The 14,995-nt window shown below is 43.6% G+C and overlaps 41 non-coding genes across 41 annotated transcripts; 31 read left to right on the top strand and 10 right to left on the bottom strand.

Moving 5' to 3' along the window:
• Window positions 1–188: 188 nt before the first annotated feature.
• On the top strand, window positions 189–260 carry TRNAG-UCC (transfer RNA glycine (anticodon UCC)). Its single transcript has one exon. It is a non-coding gene; the product is annotated as a tRNA-Gly (tRNA).
• A 472-nt stretch (window positions 261–732) lies between these two features.
• TRNAA-AGC (transfer RNA alanine (anticodon AGC)) lies at window positions 733–805 on the top strand. The gene has a single exon. It is a non-coding gene; the product is annotated as a tRNA-Ala (tRNA).
• Window positions 806–913: 108 nt separating this feature from the next.
• On the top strand, window positions 914–999 carry TRNAY-GUA (transfer RNA tyrosine (anticodon GUA)). Its single transcript is given in 2 exon segments — window positions 914–950; window positions 964–999. It is a non-coding gene; the product is annotated as a tRNA-Tyr (tRNA).
• Window positions 1,000–1,162: 163 nt separating this feature from the next.
• On the bottom strand, window positions 1,163–1,236 carry TRNAN-GUU (transfer RNA asparagine (anticodon GUU)). The gene has a single exon. It is a non-coding gene; the product is annotated as a tRNA-Asn (tRNA).
• Window positions 1,237–1,641: 405 nt separating this feature from the next.
• Window positions 1,642–1,713, top strand: TRNAG-UCC (transfer RNA glycine (anticodon UCC)). The gene has a single exon. It is a non-coding gene; the product is annotated as a tRNA-Gly (tRNA).
• A 472-nt stretch (window positions 1,714–2,185) lies between these two features.
• On the top strand, window positions 2,186–2,258 carry TRNAA-AGC (transfer RNA alanine (anticodon AGC)). Its single transcript has one exon. It is a non-coding gene; the product is annotated as a tRNA-Ala (tRNA).
• A 108-nt stretch (window positions 2,259–2,366) lies between these two features.
• TRNAY-GUA (transfer RNA tyrosine (anticodon GUA)) lies at window positions 2,367–2,452 on the top strand. The gene is given in 2 exon segments: window positions 2,367–2,403; window positions 2,417–2,452. It is a non-coding gene; the product is annotated as a tRNA-Tyr (tRNA).
• A 163-nt stretch (window positions 2,453–2,615) lies between these two features.
• On the bottom strand, window positions 2,616–2,689 carry TRNAN-GUU (transfer RNA asparagine (anticodon GUU)). Its single transcript has one exon. It is a non-coding gene; the product is annotated as a tRNA-Asn (tRNA).
• A 405-nt stretch (window positions 2,690–3,094) lies between these two features.
• TRNAG-UCC (transfer RNA glycine (anticodon UCC)) lies at window positions 3,095–3,166 on the top strand. Its single transcript has one exon. It is a non-coding gene; the product is annotated as a tRNA-Gly (tRNA).
• Window positions 3,167–3,640: 474 nt separating this feature from the next.
• On the top strand, window positions 3,641–3,713 carry TRNAA-AGC (transfer RNA alanine (anticodon AGC)). Its single transcript has one exon. It is a non-coding gene; the product is annotated as a tRNA-Ala (tRNA).
• Window positions 3,714–3,821: 108 nt separating this feature from the next.
• Window positions 3,822–3,907, top strand: TRNAY-GUA (transfer RNA tyrosine (anticodon GUA)). The gene is given in 2 exon segments: window positions 3,822–3,858; window positions 3,872–3,907. It is a non-coding gene; the product is annotated as a tRNA-Tyr (tRNA).
• Window positions 3,908–4,070: 163 nt separating this feature from the next.
• On the bottom strand, window positions 4,071–4,144 carry TRNAN-GUU (transfer RNA asparagine (anticodon GUU)). The gene has a single exon. It is a non-coding gene; the product is annotated as a tRNA-Asn (tRNA).
• A 405-nt stretch (window positions 4,145–4,549) lies between these two features.
• On the top strand, window positions 4,550–4,621 carry TRNAG-UCC (transfer RNA glycine (anticodon UCC)). The gene has a single exon. It is a non-coding gene; the product is annotated as a tRNA-Gly (tRNA).
• A 474-nt stretch (window positions 4,622–5,095) lies between these two features.
• TRNAA-AGC (transfer RNA alanine (anticodon AGC)) lies at window positions 5,096–5,168 on the top strand. Its single transcript has one exon. It is a non-coding gene; the product is annotated as a tRNA-Ala (tRNA).
• Window positions 5,169–5,276: 108 nt separating this feature from the next.
• Window positions 5,277–5,362, top strand: TRNAY-GUA (transfer RNA tyrosine (anticodon GUA)). The gene is given in 2 exon segments: window positions 5,277–5,313; window positions 5,327–5,362. It is a non-coding gene; the product is annotated as a tRNA-Tyr (tRNA).
• A 163-nt stretch (window positions 5,363–5,525) lies between these two features.
• Window positions 5,526–5,599, bottom strand: TRNAN-GUU (transfer RNA asparagine (anticodon GUU)). The gene has a single exon. It is a non-coding gene; the product is annotated as a tRNA-Asn (tRNA).
• Window positions 5,600–6,004: 405 nt separating this feature from the next.
• Window positions 6,005–6,076, top strand: TRNAG-UCC (transfer RNA glycine (anticodon UCC)). Its single transcript has one exon. It is a non-coding gene; the product is annotated as a tRNA-Gly (tRNA).
• Window positions 6,077–6,546: 470 nt separating this feature from the next.
• On the top strand, window positions 6,547–6,619 carry TRNAA-AGC (transfer RNA alanine (anticodon AGC)). The gene has a single exon. It is a non-coding gene; the product is annotated as a tRNA-Ala (tRNA).
• Window positions 6,620–6,727: 108 nt separating this feature from the next.
• On the top strand, window positions 6,728–6,813 carry TRNAY-GUA (transfer RNA tyrosine (anticodon GUA)). Its single transcript is given in 2 exon segments — window positions 6,728–6,764; window positions 6,778–6,813. It is a non-coding gene; the product is annotated as a tRNA-Tyr (tRNA).
• A 163-nt stretch (window positions 6,814–6,976) lies between these two features.
• TRNAN-GUU (transfer RNA asparagine (anticodon GUU)) lies at window positions 6,977–7,050 on the bottom strand. Its single transcript has one exon. It is a non-coding gene; the product is annotated as a tRNA-Asn (tRNA).
• A 405-nt stretch (window positions 7,051–7,455) lies between these two features.
• On the top strand, window positions 7,456–7,527 carry TRNAG-UCC (transfer RNA glycine (anticodon UCC)). Its single transcript has one exon. It is a non-coding gene; the product is annotated as a tRNA-Gly (tRNA).
• Window positions 7,528–7,999: 472 nt separating this feature from the next.
• Window positions 8,000–8,072, top strand: TRNAA-AGC (transfer RNA alanine (anticodon AGC)). The gene has a single exon. It is a non-coding gene; the product is annotated as a tRNA-Ala (tRNA).
• Window positions 8,073–8,180: 108 nt separating this feature from the next.
• On the top strand, window positions 8,181–8,266 carry TRNAY-GUA (transfer RNA tyrosine (anticodon GUA)). The gene is given in 2 exon segments: window positions 8,181–8,217; window positions 8,231–8,266. It is a non-coding gene; the product is annotated as a tRNA-Tyr (tRNA).
• A 163-nt stretch (window positions 8,267–8,429) lies between these two features.
• TRNAN-GUU (transfer RNA asparagine (anticodon GUU)) lies at window positions 8,430–8,503 on the bottom strand. The gene has a single exon. It is a non-coding gene; the product is annotated as a tRNA-Asn (tRNA).
• Window positions 8,504–8,908: 405 nt separating this feature from the next.
• TRNAG-UCC (transfer RNA glycine (anticodon UCC)) lies at window positions 8,909–8,980 on the top strand. Its single transcript has one exon. It is a non-coding gene; the product is annotated as a tRNA-Gly (tRNA).
• A 472-nt stretch (window positions 8,981–9,452) lies between these two features.
• On the top strand, window positions 9,453–9,525 carry TRNAA-AGC (transfer RNA alanine (anticodon AGC)). The gene has a single exon. It is a non-coding gene; the product is annotated as a tRNA-Ala (tRNA).
• A 108-nt stretch (window positions 9,526–9,633) lies between these two features.
• Window positions 9,634–9,719, top strand: TRNAY-GUA (transfer RNA tyrosine (anticodon GUA)). Its single transcript is given in 2 exon segments — window positions 9,634–9,670; window positions 9,684–9,719. It is a non-coding gene; the product is annotated as a tRNA-Tyr (tRNA).
• Window positions 9,720–9,882: 163 nt separating this feature from the next.
• On the bottom strand, window positions 9,883–9,956 carry TRNAN-GUU (transfer RNA asparagine (anticodon GUU)). Its single transcript has one exon. It is a non-coding gene; the product is annotated as a tRNA-Asn (tRNA).
• A 405-nt stretch (window positions 9,957–10,361) lies between these two features.
• Window positions 10,362–10,433, top strand: TRNAG-UCC (transfer RNA glycine (anticodon UCC)). Its single transcript has one exon. It is a non-coding gene; the product is annotated as a tRNA-Gly (tRNA).
• Window positions 10,434–10,907: 474 nt separating this feature from the next.
• TRNAA-AGC (transfer RNA alanine (anticodon AGC)) lies at window positions 10,908–10,980 on the top strand. Its single transcript has one exon. It is a non-coding gene; the product is annotated as a tRNA-Ala (tRNA).
• Window positions 10,981–11,088: 108 nt separating this feature from the next.
• On the top strand, window positions 11,089–11,174 carry TRNAY-GUA (transfer RNA tyrosine (anticodon GUA)). The gene is given in 2 exon segments: window positions 11,089–11,125; window positions 11,139–11,174. It is a non-coding gene; the product is annotated as a tRNA-Tyr (tRNA).
• A 163-nt stretch (window positions 11,175–11,337) lies between these two features.
• Window positions 11,338–11,411, bottom strand: TRNAN-GUU (transfer RNA asparagine (anticodon GUU)). Its single transcript has one exon. It is a non-coding gene; the product is annotated as a tRNA-Asn (tRNA).
• Window positions 11,412–11,816: 405 nt separating this feature from the next.
• TRNAG-UCC (transfer RNA glycine (anticodon UCC)) lies at window positions 11,817–11,888 on the top strand. The gene has a single exon. It is a non-coding gene; the product is annotated as a tRNA-Gly (tRNA).
• A 474-nt stretch (window positions 11,889–12,362) lies between these two features.
• On the top strand, window positions 12,363–12,435 carry TRNAA-AGC (transfer RNA alanine (anticodon AGC)). The gene has a single exon. It is a non-coding gene; the product is annotated as a tRNA-Ala (tRNA).
• Window positions 12,436–12,543: 108 nt separating this feature from the next.
• TRNAY-GUA (transfer RNA tyrosine (anticodon GUA)) lies at window positions 12,544–12,629 on the top strand. The gene is given in 2 exon segments: window positions 12,544–12,580; window positions 12,594–12,629. It is a non-coding gene; the product is annotated as a tRNA-Tyr (tRNA).
• A 163-nt stretch (window positions 12,630–12,792) lies between these two features.
• TRNAN-GUU (transfer RNA asparagine (anticodon GUU)) lies at window positions 12,793–12,866 on the bottom strand. The gene has a single exon. It is a non-coding gene; the product is annotated as a tRNA-Asn (tRNA).
• Window positions 12,867–13,271: 405 nt separating this feature from the next.
• Window positions 13,272–13,343, top strand: TRNAG-UCC (transfer RNA glycine (anticodon UCC)). The gene has a single exon. It is a non-coding gene; the product is annotated as a tRNA-Gly (tRNA).
• A 470-nt stretch (window positions 13,344–13,813) lies between these two features.
• TRNAA-AGC (transfer RNA alanine (anticodon AGC)) lies at window positions 13,814–13,886 on the top strand. Its single transcript has one exon. It is a non-coding gene; the product is annotated as a tRNA-Ala (tRNA).
• A 108-nt stretch (window positions 13,887–13,994) lies between these two features.
• TRNAY-GUA (transfer RNA tyrosine (anticodon GUA)) lies at window positions 13,995–14,080 on the top strand. Its single transcript is given in 2 exon segments — window positions 13,995–14,031; window positions 14,045–14,080. It is a non-coding gene; the product is annotated as a tRNA-Tyr (tRNA).
• Window positions 14,081–14,243: 163 nt separating this feature from the next.
• On the bottom strand, window positions 14,244–14,317 carry TRNAN-GUU (transfer RNA asparagine (anticodon GUU)). Its single transcript has one exon. It is a non-coding gene; the product is annotated as a tRNA-Asn (tRNA).
• A 405-nt stretch (window positions 14,318–14,722) lies between these two features.
• On the top strand, window positions 14,723–14,794 carry TRNAG-UCC (transfer RNA glycine (anticodon UCC)). The gene has a single exon. It is a non-coding gene; the product is annotated as a tRNA-Gly (tRNA).
• The last annotated feature ends 201 nt before the right edge of the window (window positions 14,795–14,995 follow it).

Here is a 14,995-nt window from a genome sequence, read left to right on the forward strand (position 1 = left end):
ACACTACGAGCAGAGTGGCGCAGCGGAAGCGTGCTGGGCCCATAACCCAGAGGTCGATGGATCGAAACCATCCTCTGCTAAAAGGTTGTGTTTTATACTTTTCATCATTACATTGCATCCAAATGCTTCTGTCAACAGAAAGTTTAGTGTTATTGCAGAAAATGTCAAAAAAACGTACACTTCCGAAAGCGTTGGTGGTATAGTGGTGAGCATAGCTGCCTTCCAAGCAGTTGACCCGGGTTCGATTCCCGGCCAACGCATGTCTTGCTTTTCACCATTGGTGTTGCATTTATTCTCTTTTAATGTTTTGTGTTAAGGCTCATGCTCTACTCTCTTCTTACAGTTTAGCAACCACAGAAAGGAGGAAAAAAAAAGACCAGGAGGCCTTCACGACCTCTCAGCATTTTCGATAAACAAACCAACCCATAAAAGTTCAACGGTTCTCCTTGGGATTGTGCTACATCACAACTTTTTTCTACAAACTATGCAAGTTTTTTCACTGTCCCCGGTTTGATTCTCCATGTGCATAGAAAGGGTTTGCTAGAAAGTTGCTCGACTGTATTTGTAGGTCACCAATCACGTTGTGGACTCCTTAAATGTTCTTCAAGTATGGGAAAACGGAGTCCACACTTAAAAAAAAAAAAAAAAAAAAAAAAAGCAATGTCATCTGTGACTGTATATGAAAATTGTGACCTGGTGTGACGTGAAACTGACGTCAAGTTTCACAGGTTTGGGGGATTAGCTCAAGTGGTAGAGCGCTCGCTTAGCATGCGAGAGGTAGCGGGATCGATGCCCGCATTCTCCAATGCTACCATTGGATTCCTTTTTCGCAGAGTTGAATGAATCATTTTTACCATCTGCCCGTGGCACCCACGGCCAAACCTAGGAGGCTTTCGACAGTGGCCAAAACAATCCTTCGATAGCTCAGCTGGTAGAGCGGAGGACTGTAGCTCTAAATTAGCAATCCTTAGGTCGCTGGTTCAATTCCGGCTCGAAGGAAGTTTTGTTTATCTTATCTCATACAGAAAGTTTTTCTCCAGTTTGCCTCGTGAATTCAAAACATAGTCAGCAAAATGGCTTTTACATGAGAGAGATGCTCAGCACCAATGCAAAAACTTCTCCAACTGTGCAACGTCTCTGGGTGGACTGCAAAAGGGTGCGACGTCCCTGGGTGGACTCGAACCACCAACCTTTCGGTTAACAGCCGAACGCGCTAACCGATTGCGCCACAGAGACCCAATGGACCACAATTTTTGCCTGCACCTTAAGCAAGGTCAGACACCGTTTCTTCAAATGATTTTCAACAATATGACTAAAGGAAACAGAAAAAAACAAAGAAATAATTGCAAAACACCAAGAATAATCTAGTTGCCAACAGATAAGAAATGGCTGATAAATTACACGACACAGACCAGAAGGCAGACAGTAATTAGACTTCGACTCTAAGCATCCAACACTACGAGCAGAGTGGCGCAGCGGAAGCGTGCTGGGCCCATAACCCAGAGGTCGATGGATCGAAACCATCCTCTGCTAAAAGGTTGTGTTTTATACTTTTCATCATTACATTGCATCCAAATGCTTCTGTCAACAGAAAGTTTAGTGTTATTGCAGAAAATGTCAAAAAAACGTACACTTCCGAAAGCGTTGGTGGTATAGTGGTGAGCATAGCTGCCTTCCAAGCAGTTGACCCGGGTTCGATTCCCGGCCAACGCATGTCTTGCTTTTCACCATTGGTGTTGCATTTATTCTCTTTTAATGTTTTGTGTTAAGGCTCATGCTCTACTCTCTTCTTACAGTTTAGCAACCACAGAAAGGAGGAAAAAAAAAGACCAGGAGGCCTTCACGACCTCTCAGCATTTTCGATAAACAAACCAACCCATAAAAGTTCAACGGTTCTCCTTGGGATTGTGCTACATCACAACTTTTTTCTACAAACTATGCAAGTTTTTTCACTGTCCCCGGTTTGATTCTCCATGTGCATAGAAAGGGTTTGCTAGAAAGTTGCTCGACTGTATTTGTAGGTCACCAATCACGTTGTGGACTCCTTAAATGTTCTTCAAGTATGGGAAAACGGAGTCCACACTTAAAAAAAAAAAAAAAAAAAAAAAAAGCAATGTCATCTGTGACTGTATATGAAAATTGTGACCTGGTGTGACGTGAAACTGACGTCAAGTTTCACAGGTTTGGGGGATTAGCTCAAGTGGTAGAGCGCTCGCTTAGCATGCGAGAGGTAGCGGGATCGATGCCCGCATTCTCCAATGCTACCATTGGATTCCTTTTTCGCAGAGTTGAATGAATCATTTTTACCATCTGCCCGTGGCACCCACGGCCAAACCTAGGAGGCTTTCGACAGTGGCCAAAACAATCCTTCGATAGCTCAGCTGGTAGAGCGGAGGACTGTAGCTCTAAATTAGCAATCCTTAGGTCGCTGGTTCAATTCCGGCTCGAAGGAAGTTTTGTTTATCTTATCTCATACAGAAAGTTTTTCTCCAGTTTGCCTCGTGAATTCAAAACATAGTCAGCAAAATGGCTTTTACATGAGAGAGATGCTCAGCACCAATGCAAAAACTTCTCCAACTGTGCAACGTCTCTGGGTGGACTGCAAAAGGGTGCGACGTCCCTGGGTGGACTCGAACCACCAACCTTTCGGTTAACAGCCGAACGCGCTAACCGATTGCGCCACAGAGACCCAATGGACCACAATTTTTGCCTGCACCTTAAGCAAGGTCAGACACCGTTTCTTCAAATGATTTTCAACAATATGACTAAAGGAAACAGAAAAAAACAAAGAAATAATTGCAAAACACCAAGAATAATCTAGTTGCCAACAGATAAGAAATGGCTGATAAATTACACGACACAGACCAGAAGGCAGACAGTAATTAGACTTCGACTCTAAGCATCCAACACTACGAGCAGAGTGGCGCAGCGGAAGCGTGCTGGGCCCATAACCCAGAGGTCGATGGATCGAAACCATCCTCTGCTAAAAGGTTGTGTTTTATACTTTTCATCATTACATTGCATCCAAATGCTTCTGTCAACAGAAAGTTTAGTGTTATTGCAGAAAATGTCAAAAAAACGTACAGTTCCGAAAGCGTTGGTGGTATAGTGGTGAGCATAGCTGCCTTCCAAGCAGTTGACCCGGGTTCGATTCCCGGCCAACGCATGTCTTGCTTTTCACCATTGGTGTTGCATTTATTCTCTTTTAATGTTTTGTGTTAAGGCTCATGCTCTACTCTCTTCTTACAGTTTAGCAACCACAGAAAGGAGGAAAAAAAAAGACCAGGAGGCCTTCACGACCTCTCAGCATTTTCGATAAACAAACCAACCCATAAAAGTTCAACGGTTCTCCTTGGGATTGTGCTACATCACAACTTTTTTCTACAAACTATGCAAGTTTTTTCACTGTCCCCGGTTTGATTCTCCATGTGCATAGAAAGGGTTTGCTAGAAAGTTGCTCGACTGTATTTGTAGGTCACCAATCACGTTGTGGACTCCTTAAATGTTCTTCAAGTATGGGAAAACGGAGTCCACACTTAAAAAAAAAAAAAAAAAAAAAAAAAAAGCAATGTCATCTGTGACTGTATATGAAAATTGTGACCTGGTGTGACGTGAAACTGACGTCAAGTTTCACAGGTTTGGGGGATTAGCTCAAGTGGTAGAGCGCTCGCTTAGCATGCGAGAGGTAGCGGGATCGATGCCCGCATTCTCCAATGCTACCATTGGATTCCTTTTTCGCAGAGTTGAATGAATCATTTTTACCATCTGCCCGTGGCACCCACGGCCAAACCTAGGAGGCTTTCGACAGTGGCCAAAACAATCCTTCGATAGCTCAGCTGGTAGAGCGGAGGACTGTAGCTCTAAATTAGCAATCCTTAGGTCGCTGGTTCAATTCCGGCTCGAAGGAAGTTTTGTTTATCTTATCTCATACAGAAAGTTTTTCTCCAGTTTGCCTCGTGAATTCAAAACATAGTCAGCAAAATGGCTTTTACATGAGAGAGATGCTCAGCACCAATGCAAAAACTTCTCCAACTGTGCAACGTCTCTGGGTGGACTGCAAAAGGGTGCGACGTCCCTGGGTGGACTCGAACCACCAACCTTTCGGTTAACAGCCGAACGCGCTAACCGATTGCGCCACAGAGACCCAATGGACCACAATTTTTGCCTGCACCTTAAGCAAGGTCAGACACCGTTTCTTCAAATGATTTTCAACAATATGACTAAAGGAAACAGAAAAAAACAAAGAAATAATTGCAAAACACCAAGAATAATCTAGTTGCCAACAGATAAGAAATGGCTGATAAATTACACGACACAGACCAGAAGGCAGACAGTAATTAGACTTCGACTCTAAGCATCCAACACTACGAGCAGAGTGGCGCAGCGGAAGCGTGCTGGGCCCATAACCCAGAGGTCGATGGATCGAAACCATCCTCTGCTAAAAGGTTGTGTTTTATACTTTTCATCATTACATTGCATCCAAATGCTTCTGTCAACAGAAAGTTTAGTGTTATTGCAGAAAATGTCAAAAAAACGTACACTTCCGAAAGCGTTGGTGGTATAGTGGTGAGCATAGCTGCCTTCCAAGCAGTTGACCCGGGTTCGATTCCCGGCCAACGCATGTCTTGCTTTTCACCATTGGTGTTGCATTTATTCTCTTTTAATGTTTTGTGTTAAGGCTCATGCTCTACTCTCTTCTTACAGTTTAGCAACCACAGAAAGGAGGAAAAAAAAAGACCAGGAGGCCTTCACGACCTCTCAGCATTTTCGATAAACAAACCAACCCATAAAAGTTCAACGGTTCTCCTTGGGATTGTGCTACATCACAACTTTTTTCTACAAACTATGCAAGTTTTTTCACTGTCCCCGGTTTGATTCTCCATGTGCATAGAAAGGGTTTGCTAGAAAGTTGCTCGACTGTATTTGTAGGTCACCAATCACGTTGTGGACTCCTTAAATGTTCTTCAAGTATGGGAAAACGGAGTCCACACTTAAAAAAAAAAAAAAAAAAAAAAAAAAAGCAATGTCATCTGTGACTGTATATGAAAATTGTGACCTGGTGTGACGTGAAACTGACGTCAAGTTTCACAGGTTTGGGGGATTAGCTCAAGTGGTAGAGCGCTCGCTTAGCATGCGAGAGGTAGCGGGATCGATGCCCGCATTCTCCAATGCTACCATTGGATTCCTTTTTCGCAGAGTTGAATGAATCATTTTTACCATCTGCCCGTGGCACCCACGGCCAAACCTAGGAGGCTTTCGACAGTGGCCAAAACAATCCTTCGATAGCTCAGCTGGTAGAGCGGAGGACTGTAGCTCTAAATTAGCAATCCTTAGGTCGCTGGTTCAATTCCGGCTCGAAGGAAGTTTTGTTTATCTTATCTCATACAGAAAGTTTTTCTCCAGTTTGCCTCGTGAATTCAAAACATAGTCAGCAAAATGGCTTTTACATGAGAGAGATGCTCAGCACCAATGCAAAAACTTCTCCAACTGTGCAACGTCTCTGGGTGGACTGCAAAAGGGTGCGACGTCCCTGGGTGGACTCGAACCACCAACCTTTCGGTTAACAGCCGAACGCGCTAACCGATTGCGCCACAGAGACCCAATGGACCACAATTTTTGCCTGCACCTTAAGCAAGGTCAGACACCGTTTCTTCAAATGATTTTCAACAATATGACTAAAGGAAACAGAAAAAAACAAAGAAATAATTGCAAAACACCAAGAATAATCTAGTTGCCAACAGATAAGAAATGGCTGATAAATTACACGACACAGACCAGAAGGCAGACAGTAATTAGACTTCGACTCTAAGCATCCAACACTACGAGCAGAGTGGCGCAGCGGAAGCGTGCTGGGCCCATAACCCAGAGGTCGATGGATCGAAACCATCCTCTGCTAAAAGGTTGTGTTTTATACTTTTCATCATTACATTGCATCCAAATGCTTCTGTCAACAGAAAGTTTAGTGTTATTGCAGAAAATGTCAAAAAAACGTACACTTCCGAAAGCGTTGGTGGTATAGTGGTGAGCATAGCTGCCTTCCAAGCAGTTGACCCGGGTTCGATTCCCGGCCAACGCATGTCTTGCTTTTCACCATTGGTGTTGCATTTATTCTCTTTTAATGTTTTGTGTTAAGGCTCATGCTCTACTCTCTTCTTACAGTTTAGCAACCACAGAAAGGAGGAAAAAAAAAGACCAGGAGGCCTTCACGACCTCTCAGCATTTTCGATAAACAAACCAACCCATAAAAGTTCAACGGTTCTCCTTGGGATTGTGCTACATCACAACTTTTTTCTACAAACTATGCAAGTTTTTTCACTGTCCCCGGTTTGATTCTCCATGTGCATAGAAAGGGTTTGCTAGAAAGTTGCTCGACTGTATTTGTAGGTCACCAATCACGTTGTGGACTCCTTAAATGTTCTTCAAGTATGGGAAAACGGAGTCCACACTTAAAAAAAAAAAAAAAAAAAAAAAGCAATGTCATCTGTGACTGTATATGAAAATTGTGACCTGGTGTGACGTGAAACTGACGTCAAGTTTCACAGGTTTGGGGGATTAGCTCAAGTGGTAGAGCGCTCGCTTAGCATGCGAGAGGTAGCGGGATCGATGCCCGCATTCTCCAATGCTACCATTGGATTCCTTTTTCGCAGAGTTGAATGAATCATTTTTACCATCTGCCCGTGGCACCCACGGCCAAACCTAGGAGGCTTTCGACAGTGGCCAAAACAATCCTTCGATAGCTCAGCTGGTAGAGCGGAGGACTGTAGCTCTAAATTAGCAATCCTTAGGTCGCTGGTTCAATTCCGGCTCGAAGGAAGTTTTGTTTATCTTATCTCATACAGAAAGTTTTTCTCCAGTTTGCCTCGTGAATTCAAAACATAGTCAGCAAAATGGCTTTTACATGAGAGAGATGCTCAGCACCAATGCAAAAACTTCTCCAACTGTGCAACGTCTCTGGGTGGACTGCAAAAGGGTGCGACGTCCCTGGGTGGACTCGAACCACCAACCTTTCGGTTAACAGCCGAACGCGCTAACCGATTGCGCCACAGAGACCCAATGGACCACAATTTTTGCCTGCACCTTAAGCAAGGTCAGACACCGTTTCTTCAAATGATTTTCAACAATATGACTAAAGGAAACAGAAAAAAACAAAGAAATAATTGCAAAACACCAAGAATAATCTAGTTGCCAACAGATAAGAAATGGCTGATAAATTACACGACACAGACCAGAAGGCAGACAGTAATTAGACTTCGACTCTAAGCATCCAACACTACGAGCAGAGTGGCGCAGCGGAAGCGTGCTGGGCCCATAACCCAGAGGTCGATGGATCGAAACCATCCTCTGCTAAAAGGTTGTGTTTTATACTTTTCATCATTACATTGCATCCAAATGCTTCTGTCAACAGAAAGTTTAGTGTTATTGCAGAAAATGTCAAAAAAACGTACACTTCCGAAAGCGTTGGTGGTATAGTGGTGAGCATAGCTGCCTTCCAAGCAGTTGACCCGGGTTCGATTCCCGGCCAACGCATGTCTTGCTTTTCACCATTGGTGTTGCATTTATTCTCTTTTAATGTTTTGTGTTAAGGCTCATGCTCTACTCTCTTCTTACAGTTTAGCAACCACAGAAAGGAGGAAAAAAAAAGACCAGGAGGCCTTCACGACCTCTCAGCATTTTCGATAAACAAACCAACCCATAAAAGTTCAACGGTTCTCCTTGGGATTGTGCTACATCACAACTTTTTTCTACAAACTATGCAAGTTTTTTCACTGTCCCCGGTTTGATTCTCCATGTGCATAGAAAGGGTTTGCTAGAAAGTTGCTCGACTGTATTTGTAGGTCACCAATCACGTTGTGGACTCCTTAAATGTTCTTCAAGTATGGGAAAACGGAGTCCACACTTAAAAAAAAAAAAAAAAAAAAAAAAAGCAATGTCATCTGTGACTGTATATGAAAATTGTGACCTGGTGTGACGTGAAACTGACGTCAAGTTTCACAGGTTTGGGGGATTAGCTCAAGTGGTAGAGCGCTCGCTTAGCATGCGAGAGGTAGCGGGATCGATGCCCGCATTCTCCAATGCTACCATTGGATTCCTTTTTCGCAGAGTTGAATGAATCATTTTTACCATCTGCCCGTGGCACCCACGGCCAAACCTAGGAGGCTTTCGACAGTGGCCAAAACAATCCTTCGATAGCTCAGCTGGTAGAGCGGAGGACTGTAGCTCTAAATTAGCAATCCTTAGGTCGCTGGTTCAATTCCGGCTCGAAGGAAGTTTTGTTTATCTTATCTCATACAGAAAGTTTTTCTCCAGTTTGCCTCGTGAATTCAAAACATAGTCAGCAAAATGGCTTTTACATGAGAGAGATGCTCAGCACCAATGCAAAAACTTCTCCAACTGTGCAACGTCTCTGGGTGGACTGCAAAAGGGTGCGACGTCCCTGGGTGGACTCGAACCACCAACCTTTCGGTTAACAGCCGAACGCGCTAACCGATTGCGCCACAGAGACCCAATGGACCACAATTTTTGCCTGCACCTTAAGCAAGGTCAGACACCGTTTCTTCAAATGATTTTCAACAATATGACTAAAGGAAACAGAAAAAAACAAAGAAATAATTGCAAAACACCAAGAATAATCTAGTTGCCAACAGATAAGAAATGGCTGATAAATTACACGACACAGACCAGAAGGCAGACAGTAATTAGACTTCGACTCTAAGCATCCAACACTACGAGCAGAGTGGCGCAGCGGAAGCGTGCTGGGCCCATAACCCAGAGGTCGATGGATCGAAACCATCCTCTGCTAAAAGGTTGTGTTTTATACTTTTCATCATTACATTGCATCCAAATGCTTCTGTCAACAGAAAGTTTAGTGTTATTGCAGAAAATGTCAAAAAAACGTACACTTCCGAAAGCGTTGGTGGTATAGTGGTGAGCATAGCTGCCTTCCAAGCAGTTGACCCGGGTTCGATTCCCGGCCAACGCATGTCTTGCTTTTCACCATTGGTGTTGCATTTATTCTCTTTTAATGTTTTGTGTTAAGGCTCATGCTCTACTCTCTTCTTACAGTTTAGCAACCACAGAAAGGAGGAAAAAAAAAGACCAGGAGGCCTTCACGACCTCTCAGCATTTTCGATAAACAAACCAACCCATAAAAGTTCAACGGTTCTCCTTGGGATTGTGCTACATCACAACTTTTTTCTACAAACTATGCAAGTTTTTTCACTGTCCCCGGTTTGATTCTCCATGTGCATAGAAAGGGTTTGCTAGAAAGTTGCTCGACTGTATTTGTAGGTCACCAATCACGTTGTGGACTCCTTAAATGTTCTTCAAGTATGGGAAAACGGAGTCCACACTTAAAAAAAAAAAAAAAAAAAAAAAAAGCAATGTCATCTGTGACTGTATATGAAAATTGTGACCTGGTGTGACGTGAAACTGACGTCAAGTTTCACAGGTTTGGGGGATTAGCTCAAGTGGTAGAGCGCTCGCTTAGCATGCGAGAGGTAGCGGGATCGATGCCCGCATTCTCCAATGCTACCATTGGATTCCTTTTTCGCAGAGTTGAATGAATCATTTTTACCATCTGCCCGTGGCACCCACGGCCAAACCTAGGAGGCTTTCGACAGTGGCCAAAACAATCCTTCGATAGCTCAGCTGGTAGAGCGGAGGACTGTAGCTCTAAATTAGCAATCCTTAGGTCGCTGGTTCAATTCCGGCTCGAAGGAAGTTTTGTTTATCTTATCTCATACAGAAAGTTTTTCTCCAGTTTGCCTCGTGAATTCAAAACATAGTCAGCAAAATGGCTTTTACATGAGAGAGATGCTCAGCACCAATGCAAAAACTTCTCCAACTGTGCAACGTCTCTGGGTGGACTGCAAAAGGGTGCGACGTCCCTGGGTGGACTCGAACCACCAACCTTTCGGTTAACAGCCGAACGCGCTAACCGATTGCGCCACAGAGACCCAATGGACCACAATTTTTGCCTGCACCTTAAGCAAGGTCAGACACCGTTTCTTCAAATGATTTTCAACAATATGACTAAAGGAAACAGAAAAAAACAAAGAAATAATTGCAAAACACCAAGAATAATCTAGTTGCCAACAGATAAGAAATGGCTGATAAATTACACGACACAGACCAGAAGGCAGACAGTAATTAGACTTCGACTCTAAGCATCCAACACTACGAGCAGAGTGGCGCAGCGGAAGCGTGCTGGGCCCATAACCCAGAGGTCGATGGATCGAAACCATCCTCTGCTAAAAGGTTGTGTTTTATACTTTTCATCATTACATTGCATCCAAATGCTTCTGTCAACAGAAAGTTTAGTGTTATTGCAGAAAATGTCAAAAAAACGTACAGTTCCGAAAGCGTTGGTGGTATAGTGGTGAGCATAGCTGCCTTCCAAGCAGTTGACCCGGGTTCGATTCCCGGCCAACGCATGTCTTGCTTTTCACCATTGGTGTTGCATTTATTCTCTTTTAATGTTTTGTGTTAAGGCTCATGCTCTACTCTCTTCTTACAGTTTAGCAACCACAGAAAGGAGGAAAAAAAAAGACCAGGAGGCCTTCACGACCTCTCAGCATTTTCGATAAACAAACCAACCCATAAAAGTTCAACGGTTCTCCTTGGGATTGTGCTACATCACAACTTTTTTCTACAAACTATGCAAGTTTTTTCACTGTCCCCGGTTTGATTCTCCATGTGCATAGAAAGGGTTTGCTAGAAAGTTGCTCGACTGTATTTGTAGGTCACCAATCACGTTGTGGACTCCTTAAATGTTCTTCAAGTATGGGAAAACGGAGTCCACACTTAAAAAAAAAAAAAAAAAAAAAAAAAAAGCAATGTCATCTGTGACTGTATATGAAAATTGTGACCTGGTGTGACGTGAAACTGACGTCAAGTTTCACAGGTTTGGGGGATTAGCTCAAGTGGTAGAGCGCTCGCTTAGCATGCGAGAGGTAGCGGGATCGATGCCCGCATTCTCCAATGCTACCATTGGATTCCTTTTTCGCAGAGTTGAATGAATCATTTTTACCATCTGCCCGTGGCACCCACGGCCAAACCTAGGAGGCTTTCGACAGTGGCCAAAACAATCCTTCGATAGCTCAGCTGGTAGAGCGGAGGACTGTAGCTCTAAATTAGCAATCCTTAGGTCGCTGGTTCAATTCCGGCTCGAAGGAAGTTTTGTTTATCTTATCTCATACAGAAAGTTTTTCTCCAGTTTGCCTCGTGAATTCAAAACATAGTCAGCAAAATGGCTTTTACATGAGAGAGATGCTCAGCACCAATGCAAAAACTTCTCCAACTGTGCAACGTCTCTGGGTGGACTGCAAAAGGGTGCGACGTCCCTGGGTGGACTCGAACCACCAACCTTTCGGTTAACAGCCGAACGCGCTAACCGATTGCGCCACAGAGACCCAATGGACCACAATTTTTGCCTGCACCTTAAGCAAGGTCAGACACCGTTTCTTCAAATGATTTTCAACAATATGACTAAAGGAAACAGAAAAAAACAAAGAAATAATTGCAAAACACCAAGAATAATCTAGTTGCCAACAGATAAGAAATGGCTGATAAATTACACGACACAGACCAGAAGGCAGACAGTAATTAGACTTCGACTCTAAGCATCCAACACTACGAGCAGAGTGGCGCAGCGGAAGCGTGCTGGGCCCATAACCCAGAGGTCGATGGATCGAAACCATCCTCTGCTAAAAGGTTGTGTTTTATACTTTTCATCATTACATTGCATCCAAATGCTTCTGTCAACAGAAAGTTTAGTGTTATTGCAGAAAATGTCAAAAAAACGTACACTTCCGAAAGCGTTGGTGGTATAGTGGTGAGCATAGCTGCCTTCCAAGCAGTTGACCCGGGTTCGATTCCCGGCCAACGCATGTCTTGCTTTTCACCATTGGTGTTGCATTTATTCTCTTTTAATGTTTTGTGTTAAGGCTCATGCTCTACTCTCTTCTTACAGTTTAGCAACCACAGAAAGGAGGAAAAAAAAAGACCAGGAGGCCTTCACGACCTCTCAGCATTTTCGATAAACAAACCAACCCATAAAAGTTCAACGGTTCTCCTTGGGATTGTGCTACATCACAACTTTTTTCTACAAACTATGCAAGTTTTTTCACTGTCCCCGGTTTGATTCTCCATGTGCATAGAAAGGGTTTGCTAGAAAGTTGCTCGACTGTATTTGTAGGTCACCAATCACGTTGTGGACTCCTTAAATGTTCTTCAAGTATGGGAAAACGGAGTCCACACTTAAAAAAAAAAAAAAAAAAAAAAAAAAAGCAATGTCATCTGTGACTGTATATGAAAATTGTGACCTGGTGTGACGTGAAACTGACGTCAAGTTTCACAGGTTTGGGGGATTAGCTCAAGTGGTAGAGCGCTCGCTTAGCATGCGAGAGGTAGCGGGATCGATGCCCGCATTCTCCAATGCTACCATTGGATTCCTTTTTCGCAGAGTTGAATGAATCATTTTTACCATCTGCCCGTGGCACCCACGGCCAAACCTAGGAGGCTTTCGACAGTGGCCAAAACAATCCTTCGATAGCTCAGCTGGTAGAGCGGAGGACTGTAGCTCTAAATTAGCAATCCTTAGGTCGCTGGTTCAATTCCGGCTCGAAGGAAGTTTTGTTTATCTTATCTCATACAGAAAGTTTTTCTCCAGTTTGCCTCGTGAATTCAAAACATAGTCAGCAAAATGGCTTTTACATGAGAGAGATGCTCAGCACCAATGCAAAAACTTCTCCAACTGTGCAACGTCTCTGGGTGGACTGCAAAAGGGTGCGACGTCCCTGGGTGGACTCGAACCACCAACCTTTCGGTTAACAGCCGAACGCGCTAACCGATTGCGCCACAGAGACCCAATGGACCACAATTTTTGCCTGCACCTTAAGCAAGGTCAGACACCGTTTCTTCAAATGATTTTCAACAATATGACTAAAGGAAACAGAAAAAAACAAAGAAATAATTGCAAAACACCAAGAATAATCTAGTTGCCAACAGATAAGAAATGGCTGATAAATTACACGACACAGACCAGAAGGCAGACAGTAATTAGACTTCGACTCTAAGCATCCAACACTACGAGCAGAGTGGCGCAGCGGAAGCGTGCTGGGCCCATAACCCAGAGGTCGATGGATCGAAACCATCCTCTGCTAAAAGGTTGTGTTTTATACTTTTCATCATTACATTGCATCCAAATGCTTCTGTCAACAGAAAGTTTAGTGTTATTGCAGAAAATGTCAAAAAAACGTACACTTCCGAAAGCGTTGGTGGTATAGTGGTGAGCATAGCTGCCTTCCAAGCAGTTGACCCGGGTTCGATTCCCGGCCAACGCATGTCTTGCTTTTCACCATTGGTGTTGCATTTATTCTCTTTTAATGTTTTGTGTTAAGGCTCATGCTCTACTCTCTTCTTACAGTTTAGCAACCACAGAAAGGAGGAAAAAAAAAGACCAGGAGGCCTTCACGACCTCTCAGCATTTTCGATAAACAAACCAACCCATAAAAGTTCAACGGTTCTCCTTGGGATTGTGCTACATCACAACTTTTTTCTACAAACTATGCAAGTTTTTTCACTGTCCCCGGTTTGATTCTCCATGTGCATAGAAAGGGTTTGCTAGAAAGTTGCTCGACTGTATTTGTAGGTCACCAATCACGTTGTGGACTCCTTAAATGTTCTTCAAGTATGGGAAAACGGAGTCCACACTTAAAAAAAAAAAAAAAAAAAAAAAGCAATGTCATCTGTGACTGTATATGAAAATTGTGACCTGGTGTGACGTGAAACTGACGTCAAGTTTCACAGGTTTGGGGGATTAGCTCAAGTGGTAGAGCGCTCGCTTAGCATGCGAGAGGTAGCGGGATCGATGCCCGCATTCTCCAATGCTACCATTGGATTCCTTTTTCGCAGAGTTGAATGAATCATTTTTACCATCTGCCCGTGGCACCCACGGCCAAACCTAGGAGGCTTTCGACAGTGGCCAAAACAATCCTTCGATAGCTCAGCTGGTAGAGCGGAGGACTGTAGCTCTAAATTAGCAATCCTTAGGTCGCTGGTTCAATTCCGGCTCGAAGGAAGTTTTGTTTATCTTATCTCATACAGAAAGTTTTTCTCCAGTTTGCCTCGTGAATTCAAAACATAGTCAGCAAAATGGCTTTTACATGAGAGAGATGCTCAGCACCAATGCAAAAACTTCTCCAACTGTGCAACGTCTCTGGGTGGACTGCAAAAGGGTGCGACGTCCCTGGGTGGACTCGAACCACCAACCTTTCGGTTAACAGCCGAACGCGCTAACCGATTGCGCCACAGAGACCCAATGGACCACAATTTTTGCCTGCACCTTAAGCAAGGTCAGACACCGTTTCTTCAAATGATTTTCAACAATATGACTAAAGGAAACAGAAAAAAACAAAGAAATAATTGCAAAACACCAAGAATAATCTAGTTGCCAACAGATAAGAAATGGCTGATAAATTACACGACACAGACCAGAAGGCAGACAGTAATTAGACTTCGACTCTAAGCATCCAACACTACGAGCAGAGTGGCGCAGCGGAAGCGTGCTGGGCCCATAACCCAGAGGTCGATGGATCGAAACCATCCTCTGCTAAAAGGTTGTGTTTTATACTTTTCATCATTACATTGCATCCAAATGCTTCTGTCAACAGAAAGTTTAGTGTTATTGCAGAAAATGTCAAAAAAACGTACACTTCCGAAAGCGTTGGTGGTATAGTGGTGAGCATAGCTGCCTTCCAAGCAGTTGACCCGGGTTCGATTCCCGGCCAACGCATGTCTTGCTTTTCACCATTGGTGTTGCATTTATTCTCTTTTAATGTTTTGTGTTAAGGCTCATGCTCTACTCTCTTCTTACAGTTTAGCAACCACAGAAAGGAGGAAAAAAAAAGACCAGGAGGCCTTCACGACCTCTCAGCATTTTCGATAAACAAACCAACCCATAAAAGTTCAACGGTTCTCCTTGGGATTGTGCTAC

Source organism: Ranitomeya variabilis, chromosome 2 (genome assembly GCF_051348905.1).
Source record: "Ranitomeya variabilis isolate aRanVar5 chromosome 2, aRanVar5.hap1, whole genome shotgun sequence".
NCBI classification, from domain to species: domain Eukaryota; kingdom Metazoa; phylum Chordata; class Amphibia; order Anura; family Dendrobatidae; genus Ranitomeya; species Ranitomeya variabilis.